The sequence below is a fragment of the Tursiops truncatus genome, chromosome 17 (genome assembly GCF_011762595.2).
Source record: "Tursiops truncatus isolate mTurTru1 chromosome 17, mTurTru1.mat.Y, whole genome shotgun sequence".
NCBI classification, from domain to species: Eukaryota; Metazoa; Chordata; class Mammalia; order Artiodactyla; family Delphinidae; genus Tursiops; species Tursiops truncatus.
The window spans coordinates 38,671,839-38,685,911 of NC_047050.1; positions in this window are offsets into that span (position 1 = coordinate 38,671,839).

The window sequence follows — 14,073 nt, forward strand, 5'->3', positions numbered from 1 at the left end:
AAGCTGACTGTCCACCAGTTGCGGCTCTGATTCCACTTTGACAGCATAGATGTGAGATAAGGAAATGCTTTAAAACACGGGAGGGCCTGGAGTAGGTCTATAGTAAATTATTTTACACCTATGATGGCTCCGCGGGATTAAAAAAAACAACCCACTCTCATAATATTCTTCTTTCATTTATTTATTAATCTACTTCCAGAAAGTGATGGAGGCAACTTACAATTAAAAACACCTATGTAAACTGGGCAGCTTAAATATAAGTCAGAAAGAGCAGAAACTAGAGAGGAAATGGAGAGAAAATTCTGCCCAGAACCCAAGGTAAGAGGTACTGGGCATTAAATATAGGTCCGATGTTCTCTTGTCTTGCTTTCTTCACCTTCCTATACATAAGACTCTGAAGAAGTTGCATTTCCTGTGGCTTCCATCAAAGAAGTTATGAAACATTTCCCCAGGAGCTCAAAGCTGGATTCTGGGTCAGCTTGCAGCACGTTTCTGAGCCCAGAGAGCACTCAGGACCATCTTTTTGGTCCTGTGGCCCCCTACTCTGCTTCCCTCTCCTCACCCTGGAAGATTACTGCTAACTCCCCATGCTTGTTCTGGACCCCAGGTCCTGAGACAGCCGCTGTCTGGGCCTTAGTTTGCAGGGTGGGTGTCCAGTGGAAAGGCAGCGTCGGTGAGTACAGTGAGGCCAGGTCCTGAGGACAGGCTCTCAGCTGGTGTGCCCACCTGGCTGGATTCCCCTCCCAATACCCTTCTGAATTGGGGCCCGGGGGACCAACAGCGCAGGGAGAAGTCAAGAGTGGGAGAGACAGGAGGCTGGAGAGTGGGCGCGGCCTTGAAGGCGTGTTGAACCTGGAACTCTGTGTTTTAAAGCAGGGAAGTGACCTGCCCAGAGTTGTACCTCACATTCACGCAGCACTGGGTCTCCAGCTACTGTGCTGGGCGACAGGACTGAACACAGGGAATCCATCAGGCGTGGAGCTTGGCAGTGGACCATGGCTCGGGTTAAAGGTGGCAGGTCCATCCTGTGGGCTCCTTTCCCCTCCAGTGTCGGTCACTCCCCACTCCTGCTCTCTCGGCTCCAGTCATTTCGTAGATCTTTAAGTTCTGGGAAAGGGCTTCATTCTCTCCCGTATCTGGGCCTTCCCAAGATAGTTTTCCCTCCCATGAATATAAACCCATGAGCTTCACTGGCTGTTACCCGCTCCTTCCTTCGGGATAATGTCCCTGACGTCTCACCCTCCACGGCACCCTGCAGTTCCCCTTTGAAATAGTCACTGTGCTTGTAATTACATGGATGGAGTGGACACTCCCTATTTTTGTGGACCAGCAACCTATTTTGTATGTATGGCTATAGTACCCTTGTCTTATTTGGGGGTACCACCCCTCCTTCACTCTGGACCTATGTGCTTTGGGTAAAGTTGACCCCCGCCCCTGGGCACTGAGAGTAGAACATGTGACCTAGGCTAGACCAATCAGTATAGTCCATCCCTGTGGGCTTCAGTGATTGGTCCAGGAATGGGCAGGTGATCCAATTAAGCCAATCAGGGCTAAGGACACTCAGTCCCTGGATATTTGGGTTTGGGGCACTGACTCACTTCCACAGACCTGAGGCTGTGATGACGTGAACCTGAGTTTTCCTGGACCACCGTGACTGAGATTGAACCAACCCAGAGGGAAGACAGCCAAGAGATATCTCCTAGTGACATCTCTGAAGCTCTGAATCAAACTGTACCTAAAGCCCGCTCTATCTTTGCACGTTTCAGTTATGGGAGCTAATCAATTCCCTTATAATACATAGACCTGTTTGAGTTGGATTTTCTGTCAGTTGCAATGGAAATAATCTAAATGATAGCATTGGTCTATGTTGTCTTCCTTTTGCCGTGAGCACAGGGACTATATCTGTGTCTCCGGGCCTGGCTTAGTGCCTGGACCATAGGAATGTTCAACAAATGAATCAACCAATGAAGAGAGGGGTCTCAGAGCTTCCCCAATCTCACCCTTTTTTCCTTTCAGACCCGGAAATGAGGCAGCGGCTTGTGGTTCTTTCTGGGTGATGATTTTGTTACAGAGTCCCATTGCAACCAATTTTCTTTAGAGCTGGAAACTTCAGCTACAAGAAAGCAGCCACTTACAAGTCATGACAAAAGGGCGTCTGGGAAAGACCTGTTGCTCAATGAGATTTTCAAAGTGTCTAAAGTTCTACTGTCAGCAGGATTCCTTTGGTTTACAGTTCTGAGACCTTTTAGGAATTCTCTGTAAATACATATCTGTATCTGCTTATATGAGTATATAGAAACTCTGACAAGATACACAGGAAACTAATGAAAATGGTTATCTGCAGAGACTTGGGATGGGAATTGGCTCAATGGAAGACAGGTGGGTGTAGGAATGAGAATTTTTATACTGTTTAAGTTTTGAGCCATATGAATGTATTACCTTTTCAAAAATTAAGAAAGAGAATATCCATGAGAGTGCAGAAAAACCAGAAGCCATTATCGGCTCTTAACAACTGGGGTGGGGGGCATTTATTTATAGCTTGTTTTTCAACTGGTGCAGCTGGTTTTATTGCGGGAGGCCATGATAGACTGGGCAGGAGTGGTTTGTCCTTGTTGAGGAAGGGGAGTCAGAAAGAAGGATGAAGAGTTCAGGGGACCATTTGGAGAGATTTGGCCTGGGCAGATCACACGCCTGACAAGGTGAGAGGGAGAAGAATTAGGCTGGTTGAAGGGAGGGGTAGAGCATCAAGGATCCTCTTTCCCAGGGGCCCACCTGTCTCTGGCTGGACTTGATAATTTCCAAGACTCCTCTTATCTAAAAAAGTTCCTGACACCCCCATCTGTGTATCTGTAGGCACGTCCTTTCAACTTTCCAAGCCTGTTGACTCGTCTATAAAACAAAGGGGCTGGGGCTTCCCTGGTGGTGCAGTGGTTGAGAGTCCGCCTGCCGATTTAGGGGACGCAGGTTCGTGCCCCGGTCCGGGAAGATCCCACATGCCGCGGAGCGGCTGGGCCCGTGAGCCGTGGCCGCTGAGCCTGCGCGTCCGGAGCTTGTGCTCCGCAACGGGAGAGGCCACAGCAGTGAGAGGCCCACATACCGCAAAAAAAAAAAAAAATAAAAAAAAAATAAAACAAAGGGGCTGGATTAATGATCCAGTCCTAAGTCCTTTCCAGTTCTGATGATCTTATGCTAAGATGCTGTCTTCTCTCCCTGTGACCCCTGTGATAAAGCCCCACCCCTGCTCAGAAAAGATACGAGTTATAATCAGGGAATAACACATGTACCTTCAGGACATGCCAAGCTTAAACCCTGAAGAGAGCTTGCCTGTCAGAGCACCTAGCAAGAATATTCACGGTTCCTTCTTCTGTTTAAATGTTGCTCGCTGAAGGTAAGTGAACGAGCAGGTGGTGAATCAGCTGACAGTGCAGTTGATGTGCTTCCTGCCCCACTCGGCCTGCATCCTGGGGACTCCCTTGCAGGCCCCCTAACGCCCTCGTGCTGCAGCGTGCTCGCCCACCGGCCAGTGGCCTTCTGCAGAGCTGAAAACCCGTGCCGGTGACCGTGACCCTTGAAAGGCTGCTGCCCCTCACCTCTGAGAGAACCCCCGTGAGAACGGGGAAGGCCCTCACCTTAGGAGCGCAGTGGTGGCAGTTGCTATGGTTGTCAGTGATCAGAGCAGCAAGGTGGGTGATAGGCCGCATTTGGTGATGACTGGAAGGACACTGACCTGGTGTGGGGTGATGGCGGAGCACCCAGGCTGGTCCGTGGGTCTGGAGGATGGGTGCCCCTCAGGCACAGGCTCTGTTGAGGGGCAGGAAGACAGGTGGCCCGGTGGGAACATTCACAAGGGCTCAGCTTTAGATTTCGATACGACAGCAAATGAGACAATAAATTCAGGGACACAGGTAGAGTGACAGGACTGAAAGTTGTTTGTCACATCACTGAAAACGGGCAGCTCCTGGCATCCAGACCTCATGGTAGGGCAAGAACAGTAGCAGCTGCTCACAGAGGGGCGGAGAGAGTGGGGGGCAAAAGTACCGTTCAAGCCCCATAGACCCTACTGCCTATAATGTGCTGTAAAAGAAAAAGATATACAGTTTATATATTACATATGTGTCATTAAATTCTGTAATTATTACATGGCTTGTGCTTTTGTGTTAATACAGTAATTTGCTCAATGTAATCATTTAAATGATATCAGTATTTCTGTGACTTTGTTTTGAGCCTTCATTTCCTAACTGACTGGGAGTCACAGTATGTGGAGGTGGGCCAGGCTCTTCTTTCCCGGAGGCTCCATGGGGAGCCCTCCTTTGAGGATGGTGGGCTCATGGTTGCCCAGGCAGCCAACAGGGAATTGGAACAGCAGCTGAAGAACTGACTCAGCTGTCTTCTGGCATCCTGAGCACAGGGCTTTGCCCTCCATCTCTTCACCTAGATCACCTGCCCCAGGTGCGGAGCATACCACTGGATGTCAGGTGCCTTTCTGTGCCAGGGGCTTCCGCACTGGGAGCTCCAAGTTCCTATCTCCAGGTGGATGGGACTGCATTGCCTGAACTCTCTGCCCAGGCGGTCAAAAGTTACACACAGATTTCTTTTAGGAATATGACTTTGGTTGGCTTCTCCTACTTGGCATTTCTCAAAGATTTTTCATTTCCCTATTTCTCCCTGACCTCCTCCCATGCTTAATCCTACCAACAGGAACCTCCTAACAACCTCATGGTCTCACTCCCTCCCAGCCTCATGTCCTGGCCCCCTTTCCCCATGAAGCCCTTTGCTGGTTTTGAAATTATGGCTTACGTCTTGTCAGCAGCCTCTGGTGGTGCCAAAGCAAAGGGAGTGGGGAGGAGAGGACCAGAGGACAAGCCAAATGTTTGTTCTTTTCCTTTTTTAGTTCTGTGGTCTCCAGAGGCTGCTCAGACAGTATGACCCAGAGTTTGAAACTTCCACTGCTATTTATCTGAATACAATTTGAGTTACACTGTGTGCGAAGGGAAGCTGGTAAATGAAATGAGTTTGGGCTTTGAAGTTAACCAAATTTGGGTTGAAATCTCAATTTAACAATTTAGCTGAAGTGGCCAGTTTTCTGGAGAAAAATAATTATTAAATTTGACGCAAGAAGTGATGAAAATATGTATGAACCACTAATCTCTGTACTTTCTCTGTACAGAGAAAGTATTCCTATTCTCTGTACTTTCCTGTATGTTTGAAATATTTCATAATTCAATATGTTTTAAAATGCTAATAATGATCAATATAGACTCTTCATCCCATTCCTTTAGGGAAGAAACTAGTCACCCTCATCCATAGTTCATACTAACATACAAGTTGAAGCAATCTTGTGGAAGAGTAATTTGACAATATCATCTAAATTAAAAATGTGCTAATTTGATCAAGCAATCTTTCTTTTTTTTTTTTTTTCTTAAAACCACCACCATTTAATCTCACAATTTTGTGGACCATGAATTCAGACAAGGCTTTGCCTTGGTAATTCTTCTGCTCCACATTAACTGTGGTCACTTGCTAGTACTGTATTTAGATGGCAAAGGGGCTGATTTGGATGGTCTAAGATAACTTCACTGAGTAGGAAAGGCGGGGCTTCACTGGCACCATCAACCAGAGGGTCTATATACATGGCCTCTTTGGCATCTGGATATATCTCAGATTAGTTGGACTTTTTTTGTTTTGGCGGTACGCAGGCCTCTCACTGTGTGGCCTCTCCCATTGCGGAGCACAGGCTCCGGATGCGCAGGCTCAGCGGCCATGGCTCACGGGCCCAGCCGCTCTGCGGCATGTGGGATCTTCCCGGACCGGGGCACGAACCTGTGTCCCCTAAATCGGCAGGCGGACTCTCAACCACTGCGCCACCAGGGAAGCTCTGGATTTGTTATTTGATGGACTACTTACATGACCTGGCTGCTCGAAATTTGGTCCATAGACCAGCACTATAGGCATCACCTGAAAGCTTGGAAATGCAGAATCTGACCAGAAATCCCATTTTTAATAATCTGTAGGAAATACTAGTAAGTGTACAGATATCTCTACAAAGATATTCCCTGAAGCATTGTTTTTTACAGAAAAAATATTGAAACAGAAATCTCCATAAATAGAAAAATAGTTAAATAAACCTTGGAACATCCACACCATGGAATACCATGAAGCCATTACAAATGAGATAAATCTATGTATACTGGTCTGGAAAGATGTCCATGGTATACTATTTGGTAAGAAACAAACAAACAAATAGCAAGATAATATATCTATATCTATCAGGACTCCATTTTTGTTCAGAAAAAAATTTCAGGAAATATCTCTATCATGCATCCATGCATCTATCCATCCATCCAAAAGTTCAGAAGGATGGGCATCCAATGTATAATGTTTACCTTTCGGGATAGTGGAGAGCTTTTCACATTTTTCTATATTGTATTTTAATGCACAAAAAAAAGTGAGAGTAGGAAATACTTTTTTATTTTCTGTTTTGCTTTCTCTATATTTAAATGAAAAAAACAAGCCTTAAAATTAAGCCAAATCACTGTATTTTGGGAACATTTGTGCTGAACCATCATGCTTAAAGATCAGGAAGATATGGTTTCCCGGTCTCAGAAAGCCTGTCAGCACAAACACCCTCACCCTTGCAGTTTCCTCAATTGCTTTTGACAAGCCTGGTACCTTGATTTCCCATCTTTTGTTGTGAGGAGTCATTTCATTGAAACTCTTTAACTTTAGATCCTATTATATTCCTTGAAGTGCTCAAGGAGTTGATTTTTGAAGTGAATCCGTTAAAATGTTCCACTTTTCTTCCTCACCTGAGTTCACAGCTCAAGATGACAAGTGCTTCCATGTAGAAAGGGCTGTGAAATATTCTCGGTAAGACTGATCTAGTGTTTGGTGCCTACCCTTTTCTCCGAAGAACAAAGACAGGTGGTTTAGACTAGGGAGGATTTCTATTTTTAGGCAGAGAAAGACATTTAACTCCACCACTACAAGATAGCTTTAACAACAGCAGGCAGATTTTGATGAAAAACCGGACTGCATGATGTTTGGGAATGCTCTTCTGGGTGCTTTTCCCAGAGACCAAAGCCCAACAAAGACATGAGATCCGGTCCTCAGTGCAGGTCTGCCCCCTATGGGCTAGATTCTCAATTTATTAGTTTCACTAAGTCAGCCTTACTCAGAAGAAGGGTCTTTTTAAATCACCAAGTAAGTCCCTGGAACAAAATTTGTCCCTTTCTTGTCCACTGTGATGAGCTGTTGCCGCGAAGGCTTCTTCAGGACTTCCTTCCTTTTCTGGTCCTTCAGGCCTCAGGGATGGCTGGTGTTGGGCTCATAATGTGGGTTGATGACTAGACAGCTGACCTGGAGTGGCAGCAGGAATTTTAGACTATGAAAGGGGAAGTTTAACGAAGTGCTTTCCTTTCTCCTTCCCTGGGGGCAGTGTATGTTTCTAGCACAAGCATTGACACATGGGTTAGCAGTTTCCATTTTGGTCACATTAGAATCAACGATGAGCAAACAGGGAGATGTCCAGCAGTGAATTTCACTTGGCTGTGAAATCACCTCCCTGCACCAGCTCTGCCTGTAGATGTCGACACTTTGATGTTTGGTACCGACCAGAGTCAAAGACACCTAACTCAAAAGACCAGTTATCACCATTCATTAGGAAATGACCCATGTGTTACCAACTCTACTCCTGTCTGAAAACTATCACCTCCGGGCCCTGCTGCCACAAACCCGGCACAGTGCAGGCAGGCACTTTAGGTGAAACGTGCCTGTGCTTTGAAGCTCCTTTTAAATGGGTCGCTTTGGGTCTCCTGCTATAAGACAAAACTTGGTGGTACTAAAACATGCTTAAGGCAAAATGGAGAACACGGAAGGAGAGGACCTGTCTAGAACCATGGCAGAAAGTTATCTTTAAGGTGTGCATTTTTATATTGACAGAGATCTTAGCAAAGAATTCACACTTAGTGCCGGGCACATTAACCGTGTTATGTGGGTTATCTCACTCACTTCCTCTCAGCAATTCTGTGAGGTCAGCAATAACGGTCTCTGTTGCACAGGTCGGGGAGAAGGGGCTCGGGGTGGATTAGTGCCCTGCAGAACACCATGTCCCCTGCGTGCTGCACAGCCAGGATTCCAATCCAGGCCATCTGCTTCCAGGTCTGTGCTCCTTACCTCACCCACTCCAGCAGCTCACGTGGGGCACTGAATACTGATTAACTGGGCAAAGGCAAGGAGGCGCAAGGAGCCCCTTTGCTGAGGACACAGTGCTGGGCCACGTGTGTCCCTGCATAATCTATGCCTTTACGGGTGGAGCCGTATAAATCCTTTCCTTCTCATTTCCTGGGTTTATTATTGGACCGGGTGTATTTCAGAATAAATGTGCTGGCAATTAAATTAAATATATAAACGTCTTCCACAGAAGCTGAGTGGAAAGAAGCCCGAGTGGTCTTTTGTGCATAGTCAGCTGCGGGGAGAAACCAAGAGAAGGGATTTGGAAGGCCCTTGCTGGGTCCTTCCGGGCTCCAGATGCTGAGGCTGGAGAGACTTATAATAGGCTATGCCTCAATCCACTGGGAAAAATCTTGTTTAATCCCCTATCCCTTAAGAAAAATGTAAAGGTAAAACATTATATCCTTTGAGAGCAAATCTTTCATAATTTCCCCTACACATCTTGTGGATGTCAATTTTAAAAGAAAAATCTTGAATACAAGATACAAGCCAATACATTGGTTTCTTAGCTCTGTAAAGTTTCTCTACTGACTTAAAATTGTCCTTCATCTCTTTTCTAGAGTCCTGTTTTCTACCTAATATTATTAGTGCTGCTCTTTGCAATGGAAGATGGTGCCAGTGGCTCACTTTCTGGAGGGCACATTTCTGAGATGCCTCTTCTAGTGGGCAAGGATCTGCACTGTCCACATTTGGAGGTTGCTATTCTTATCCGTGTAAGACGAATGAGTCATTATGGGACTCAAACCTCAAACTCAGCACTGACCCCATGCTGTTTCTAGGTACTAAGAGAAACACTGATGACAATACACCCTGAACCCTATATGAAATAATTACTTTAAAATGCTTACATCATGGAAAGAGATCCATGAAAATTTAATCCTGGGACATTAAAAATCACTTAGTACAACCTCATAGTTTTATATTGGCAGTAAGAGCTCTTAGCAAATAATTTTTTTATTTTTAAAGCAAGTAAAGATACTAAAGCCCAAAGAGCGATGAGACATGCTCAAGATCTTATCACTGCTAGTAGATTATCAACCCTGGCTGCGCACTGAAATAAGTGGGAGAGTTTTTAAAAAATACTGATACTTGGGCCTCACTGGAGACAAGAGTTTCTGGGTCTAGGGTCTGGTTACTGACACTTTTTTTTTTTTTTTTTTTTTTTTGCTGTACGTGGGCCTCTCACTCTTGTGGCCTCTCCCGTTGCAGAGCACAGGCTCCAGACGCGCAGGCTCAGCGGCCATGGCTCACGGGCCCAGCTGCTCCGCGGCATGTGGGATCTTCCCGGATCAGGGCACGAACCCATGTTCCCCGCAATGGCAGGCGGACTCTCAACCACTGCGCCACCAGGGAAGCCCTGGTTACTGACAATTTTTAAAGCTCTCCAGGCAACTAAACTTAAGCCAAAGTTGAGACCCGCTGAGGCTAGACAAGAACCCTGGCCCTAATATTCTCCCAGGGTTATCAAAATCGGGGCAGGCTCTCATTCCTCATTCCTGAGCACATGGAAGGCTTGACTAATGAATTCTGGAACTCCTTCCTGCTGCGTCTAACCTGGCCTCCTTCTTATTGGAAGCTACCACCTGTACTTCAGTGTTGGGAGACGATCTGAAGCCTAGCTCCACCTGGGCACTCTACCTTGCGTCCTCTAAACAAAGTCATGGAAAATATCTGAAAGTATTATTCTGGTAAAGCTGGGATTGTGTATTCTCACATCCAGTGTATTCATCAGTGAGTCGACCAGGGCTCTGCTGGGGAATACCAGGGTGAAAGCCCTGGGTTACTCAACTGAGGTTCTGCTTTAGCTCATCTGGCAGAAAGCAACTTCTCCTTTCCCTTTACACACAGATGGAGAGTCAAGTGGATCTAGGTTTGAATCCTACTCTGCTATTTACAACCTATGTGATTTTGGGCAAGTTCTTTGTGTCTCAGTTTCTTCATCTGTAAATAAGAATAACGATAAAACTATCTCCTGAGTCCAGCCTTCTTGCCTCTCCTCTGGTATTGATCTCTAGCAAAACTGAAGCCTGGGCCGGCTGGTCTTCTTTATCTGTCTGAATCTCGATCTTTTCAGGTCCCTGAAAATAACTTGTTTTGATAAACAAATCCTTGAGAAGAAAGGCCTTACTCACTAGTATTCAGAGTTCCTACAAATGGCCTTCTGATGACGATGACTACATTACAAAACATCTTTTCTTGGGTACTTTGTACTCTTCTAGGCAGAGATGAGCTCTGCAGTCTCCTAACAATTTGGATTTTATCAGAATCAGTTCTATTCAAACCTGAGAGTAAAGGGTAGACGGCTGACCGGATGCAAGACACAGCAGTCCAGCAGCCTGGGTCATCACTCAGGGACATGAGCCTATGTCATGCAGAGAAACCATCTTGCTTCTAGTTGGAACCAGAGTTTGGTTAGATCTGTGAGGCCAGCCAACCCCCCAGGTCTCTCTCCCTGTTGCTTTTTGGCTAAAATGTAAGTTCCTTCAGGCTCTCATCTCAACACTGCTCAACATCTCTAGCCATCCCCTACTCACTCACCTCCCCGCAGTGTTGCCCCTGGGCAACTTCATTCCCCACACCTTCCGGAATGCCCTTTTGTGGTGAACTCCACATGCCCTTACACTGCCTTAACTAACAAGGCTTTCTTGGAATGGCTCCCTGAGGTCCTTTCATTCTCAAAGTTTGAGATGTTATTCTTCTCCCCCTGAGTTCAGATGAGGACACGCAGTCCTCTTGGAAGGAAGGGGAAGATTAATTGTGAACAAAAGTTCCACACAAATAGTACGCGTCACTCGGAAGAAGTGTTCATCATCTTTCTCCCTCGACTGCATCTTCCAATTAGTTCCATTTCCATCTCATGGGACTACGTGGGACAGGTTCTTAATCCAATCCTACCTCTCCAGTGCAGCCTCTTATCTAACCACACCACTCTGCCATATCTGCGGTATAAATCAAGCCAAAGAAATTTACTTGCAGCTCTTTAAAAACAACTTAAGAATCATTACCTACAAGAAAGAAGAGCCTCCTTCCCTCCCACTTGGATTTCAATGCCTATGCTCTGTAAGGACGCTGTTTACTTCTCTCAGAGAGTATTCATGGCCTCAGCAGTCAGTGGTTCACTTCTTTCTGCCACTGACTGAAAGCTCCAAGGGGATGCAGATCATGCGTTTTGGAAACCCGCATCTCTCTGGCCCCAGAATCTGGGCTCTTCCTCACAACACGAACACCATCTCCCAACGTATGGCTAGCACAACACTGGACCCACAAGGCATTCTAAGAGGAACAGTATTCAAGTATCTCAAGCTGGAAGGAAACTCATATGTCATTAAATTCAACTCTCATTTTGAATTTGAAGCCCAGGACTCAGTGGCTTACCCACGATGCCCCAGGAAGTTAGTGGCACACGGTCCCAGATAGTTTCCCCTGTACCACTAGGAGATCATTGCAGACTATAAAGAGATTGCAATCTAATCTCCAAGATGAATATAAAATAAGCACACAGATAATTATAATACAAGGCATTATATGAGAAATAGAAAGTTTGAGAGCAGATGGGAGGGGGAGAAATCACACCTTTAGGCTGGGGTGAGGTAATCAAGAATGTGCAACAGTCCTCAACCTTTTTGGTCACAGGACCCTTTTACTGTCTTAAAAATTACTGCAAACCCCAAAGAGCTTGTTTTTTTGTGATTATATCTATTGATATTTATATTAGAAATTAAAACTGAAAACATGAAAACCTATTTAATTAACTGAAATCCACTGCAAATCACTTGTTCGAATCACTACTAGTCTCATCAGTAAAGTCTCATGCTCAGATTGGTAGATACGAGTTTTCCAAAATTCTAATTTTTGCTTGAAGACTTACGTTTTATCATTGGCAACAAATACTAACCAGTAATTTTCCTGGAGGTGACTCACTTTGTTAATTTTTGAGAAAATGTATGCTAAGTAAGTCTGAATACCCATAGTTTGTTTGTCAGTTGTTCTTTCAAGCAAAAGTGGATTCCATGAAAAAAGTGGTTTGTGCAGCTCACAGATTGCACAGGTGCTTTTTGTGTACTCCCCATTAATCACACAGAATATTTAAAAGATATGCGTTGTTAATCTTACTGCCTTTATGAAGGACATTCTTAAGTGAAACTGACTTTTTCTATTGCAAGTGCATGGTGCCACTGCTTTGAATCGTAAGGTGCCAGCAGTTTTTATTATTTGCACCACGAGTATAAATGTCAACAAAGTGAAAACGTGTAAAAGCACTAACGTCTTAGTGTTATGAAAATAGGTTTGACCATGTGCGCCCCCTGAAAGACTCCTGGGCACTCCTCTGTAAGTGGACAACACTCTGAGAACCACTAGTGTACAAGACACAGGCTTTGAAAAAATGAGTCGGATTTTGATAGAATAAGATGAGGGAGGGCAGGAACATTAAGACAGTAAGATGTGAAGTGTATCTAAGGAACAGTGGGGGGCTGTAGGTCTAGTTGGAAGAGGAGGGAAGAAAAGGCAGAAGAAGCCAAAAAAATACTGTGAAAAGCCTGGAAGGCCTTCATGAAGATCAACTAGGTTTAAACCAGACAGGAAGAAGAGGTTAGGGTGAGCAGGTGTTTTGTTTTTTTGTGTTTGAAGTTATTTCAACTTATACAAAAATAAAGCTAGACATGTTTACATTTACTAGTTATAAAATAAAAGTGACAGCAGAGCTACCTTCCTCATATGGAATATTTAGGGAATGAATAAACAAACATGTGGTGAAATGCTTTCCTATAAGAAACATGTTGTACCAATTAATTTAGATAGTATTACTTTTAGAAAGACGAATGAAGGAATTTATTAAGCACTTATTCTGAACTAAAAACTATACTGCTATATTATTTTCACGTTATATGATTTAATCCTTACAACAAGCTTACAAGAGAGGTATCACCACTCATATAGATGAGGCAAAGGAAACCCCAAAAGTTTAGTAACTTTCCACAGGACATGACTTTCAACTCTGATTTTGTAACACTTCATATTGTCACCCATTATCTTCGGGGAAAGTCTGAAAACAAATTTAATTATCATCAACCATATGTATATCTATATATTCCATGCAATATTTTTAAATAGGGCACATTTTGGTGTCACAAACCCAAATAAAAGTGATACAATGTAAAATCTCTAAAGAGATTGTATATTTTGAATTTTTTCTTTCCTTCCAGAATTACCTTAAACAGTATGTAAAGCTGATTACTAGCTGGTATCAGCTGATAGAAGTTTTGTTAAAACCTAACAGCTGAAAAAGAAAATCAACATTCGAGTTACTGTTGAGCTTCATCACAATACTTACTGGATTCAGGACCTTTTTCCCACCACATTTAAAAATATCAGATGAGTAAGAAAAGGAAGGAAGACGATTAGAAACCATAGTTTGATGCCATCTTCTTTGGCCCAAGAAAAGAAGTGTTAAGTGTACTGACATCATCGTACAGGTCTGGATGCACACCACCATATCAACATGGCTCCTTCCTGCACTTGGACCTGTTCTTTCAGCTACTACACTCTCTTACACGTGCATGTACACAAATTCACGCTTACACCCACACTAAAACTTATGGCATGCCTCTCTTCCCCGATGAAAATAAATAAATTCTTTGTTCAACTGGATGGTTGGAAACATTTTGTTGACATTTTAAAGGAAATTATCAAAATTATATCAAATTAATCCCCAAATGAATATTTTATTATAAAACAAAAAAATACACCTAAATACAGAGTAAAGCTACTTATTATTTATTCATTTCTAGGCAAGATAAGTGTCTGAGAGTACAATGCAGTTCAAATAAAGTAGCTACCTGGCTT